We start from the raw sequence: 3959 nt of genomic DNA, 5'->3' as shown, positions 1-3959 counted from the left end.
CAACGATACATCCAGAATCCAGAAACTCAAGCTGGATTCAGAAGAGGATGTGGAATGAGAGATATCATTGCTGAAATCAGATGGATCACTCTGAAAGCATAGAATATCAGAAAGATGTTTAGTTGTGTTTTCTGTACTATGCAAAAGGTTTTTGAGTGAGTGGATCATGACATGCAATAGATAACATTGTAAAGAATGGTAATTCCAAAATACTTGATTGTGCTCAGGAGGAATCTGTACATATACCAAGAGGCAGTCTTTCAAACAGAACAATGGAATTCTGAATGGTTTTGAATCAGGAAAGATGTATGCCAGAGCTGTTTTCTTTCACCATATTTACTCAAGCTGTATGCTGAGCAAATAATCTGAGAAACTGGATTATATGAAGAAAAGCATGGCATCAGGATTGGAGGAAGATTCATTAACAACTGCAATATGCAGTCGAAACACCTTGCTTACTGACAGTGAAGATGACTTGAAATACTTACTGATGAAGATCAAAGACTATAACCTTCAGTAAGGATTGCATCTTAATTTGAAAAAGTCAAACATCCACATAAGTGGACCAATGAACATCATGACAAATGGAGAAAAGTTTGAGGTTGGCAAGGACTTCATTTTGCTTGGATCTGTATCAGCCCTCATGAAGACAGCAATCAAGAAGTCAACTGACATATTGCACTAGGCAAATCTATTGCACTAGTCCTCTTTAAAGCATTCAAGAGCAAAGATATCACTTTGAAAATTAAGTTCCATGTGCCTGACATGAGCCATGTTATTTTTGATAGCCTCATAAGCGTTTGAAAGTTAGACAATGAAAAAGGAAAACAATAAAAGAATTAATGTATTTGAGCTATGGAGTTGGAGAAGAATACTGCAAATACCCTGGACTGCCAGAAGAACAAACAAATCTATATTGGAATAAATGCAGTCAGAATGCTCCTTAGAAGTATGTATGACGAGACTTTCCTTCATAATTTGAACATAGTATTAGGAGAGACCAGTCCCTGGAGAGGGACATTATGCTTGGTAAAGTAGAGGTTCAGTGAAAAAGAGGAAGACCTATAATGAGTAGAATTAGCATAGTGGTAGCAACAAGTGTTCTAGTGTAACAATGATTGTGAGGATGGCGAAGAAATGTGCATTGTTTCATTCTGTGGTACATAGGATGCTAGGAGTAGGGACTGACTTAACAGTACCTAATAGCAACAAAACCATACTTTCATCATATTCAAATTTAAAAGAGTGAATGTATCCACACTAGTTCATTAAACTTAGCAACAGTATCAGCCATTTTCTTTTCCCCAAGGCTATGTTGTAAAAACATTCAGAATAAATTTATTAGATATTTAGTTGCACTTCTGTTTGTTTTAGAACATATTTCAGGAAAATTTCAAAATTGCATGAAATATCACAAGCCGATAAAATGAGTATCATTGTGTCCTACATATTTACCATAATTGGCCCATAAATTTAGTGCTACATATTCCAGAAACAAATTGCAAATAAGGAATACTTGCCATTTAACAAAAGACAGAAAGTCCACTTGATAGAAAAAAAAATTAAATTCTATGATAGTTATAACTATTATGAGTAAAATAGACAAAGTTTTATCCTAGGGACTTTGTAAAGAGGACAGTTTTTTTTGTTTTTCTTTTTTGTCATTCCCATGAGGCGTTTATTGGGCAGACCAGGGGTGGGGGCAGGGGTTGTGCCTAGAAGAAGGTGTTGGGCCACTTGGTGGTGAAGCGAAGCTTGGGCTGGCGACACAGGACCCGGTGGGGCAGCGGGAACTTGATCTTGGAATCCTAGAACTGCTTGACTGCAGACCTGCGGCACTTGTTGGCTGCAATCTCCTCCACTTTCATGATCTGGATAGAATGGACGCGGGCGCGGTGCCAAGAGTCCAGTCTCTGGGTGACGGCACTCGCGGTGGTTAGGTCCCGGTAACGGTACTCCTGGTGCATGTTGGGAGTCGTAGCGCAGCCAGATGCCGAAGTTCTTCACCCGCAGTGAGGACTTTTCGAATACCTGCCCACAGTACACGATCTCCCTGGAAGACTTATTCATTTTTTTCAGCTGTGACACAAAGTACCAGAAGCGGGACTTGACGATGACGTGATTAGGAGCGAAGATACGCTTTCGGTAAAGTGCTGGAGTCTTACACTTGGGGGTGGACAGGCAGCGCCGCACCACCTTGTACACGCGAAGTGTGCCCGAGGCCTTCATGGAGATAGCTCGGCGACTGCCGCGACTGGCAAAAGGCAAGAGGACATTTTTTAAAACTAGTCAGCAGCATTCTTAAAATTCAACAAAGTTTCTTAGTCATCTTTCTTACAACATTGTAATTAATTATTGTTGTAAGTTATTATTATTGTAGTTATTTTTGTTGTAAACTATTAAGTAGATTCAGAATCATAGCAACTGTTCTATAGGGTATAATAAGCTGAAATATTTACAGGAGCAGATTGACAAGTCTTTCCTGGAGCTGGTGGGCTCCAATTGCTGACCTTTCATTAAGCTGCAAGCAATCAACCACTGTACCAACAGGACTCCCTGATGTTGTCATACCTACTTATAATTTAATAAAAAAATAAAAAAAATTGTGTGTATGTTCTTGTAAACAGTCATTAATAGTTGGAACATTGAATGTACAAAATATGAATCTAAGAAAATTGGAAGTTGTCAAAAATAAAGTAGATATCCTAGGTGTTAGTGAGCTGAAATTGACTGGTGGCATTGGTCAATTTGAATCTGACAATCACGTGATTTACTATGCCTGGAATGGGAATGACAAATTGAAGAGAATGATGTCCCACTCATCATCACAATGAACACTTTGAAATCTGTCTTGAAAGACAATGCAGTCTGTGATAGGATCATATCAATGCGCCTACAAGGAAGACCACTTAAAACCACTGTATTCAACCTCAAGGTCAGCAGTTCGAAACTTCCATGGGAGAAAGATGAGGCTTTCTGCTCTTGTAAAGACATACAGCCTTGGAAACCCTATGCAGGGTTGATATGAGTTGGAATCAACTCCACAGCACATAACCACCACCACCAACAACAACCTCTTCCATCTGAAATTGATCAAACAAGCAATCAAGATGTATTGGTAATTACTGGTTCTGGCAACTAGAATATAAAGGTTGGAGACAAAAAGGAATGATCAGTAGTTGGAAATTATGGCTGTGGTGATAGAAATGATGCTGGAGATTGCATGATAGAATTTTGCAAGACCAATGACATCTTCAATGTAAATACCCTTTTTTAAACAGCATAAAAGATGACTATATACATGGACTTCACCAGGTAGAATATACAGAATTCAAATTGACTACATCTGTGGAAAGCAATGGTGGAAAAGCTCTCTATCATCTGCCAAAACAATACTAGGGGCAGACTATGGAATAGACCATCAACTGTTTAAATCCACATTCATGCTGAAGCTTAAGAAAATTAAAACAAGTCCATGAGAGCCAAAATATGACCTTGAACATATCCCATCTGAGTTTAGAGGTCATCTTAAGAGCAATGATCTTGGACAAGTATGAATTAGATAAGAATCACCAACAACCAGAAGAGATGTGGGATGAAATCAAGAACATCATAAAGGAAGAAAGCAAAAGGTCATTAAGAAGACAAGAAAGAAGGAAAAGACCAAAACGGATGACAGAAAAGACTCTGAGACTTGCTCTCCAGCGTAAAGTCGCTAAAGCAGATGGTAAACGAGGAGATAAAAGAGCTGAATGGAAATTTTCAAGGGGCAGTTTGAGAAGGCAAAGTCAAATATTCTGATGAAAAGTGCAAAGAGCTGGAATTAGAAAACCAAAAGGAAAGGACATGCTCAGCATTTCTCTAACTGAAAAAAAAAACTGGAAAAAAAAAATCAAGCCTGGGCTTGCAGTATTGAAGAATTCTGTGGGCATAATATTGAATGATGCAGAAAGCATCAA

At 38.6% G+C, this 3959-nt stretch overlaps 1 pseudogene; it reads right to left on the bottom strand.

Annotated features, from left to right (window-relative positions):
* Positions 1–1715: 1715 nt before the first annotated feature.
* On the bottom strand, positions 1716–2229 carry LOC102837547 (annotated as a pseudogene).
* Between the last annotated feature and the right edge of the window lie 1730 nt (positions 2230–3959).

The sequence above is a fragment of the Chrysochloris asiatica genome, unplaced genomic scaffold (assembly GCF_000296735.1).
Source record: "Chrysochloris asiatica unplaced genomic scaffold, ChrAsi1.0 scaffold00286, whole genome shotgun sequence".
Taxonomy (NCBI): domain Eukaryota; kingdom Metazoa; phylum Chordata; class Mammalia; order Afrosoricida; family Chrysochloridae; genus Chrysochloris; species Chrysochloris asiatica.
This window is presented reverse-complemented; position numbering and strand designations above follow the sequence as displayed.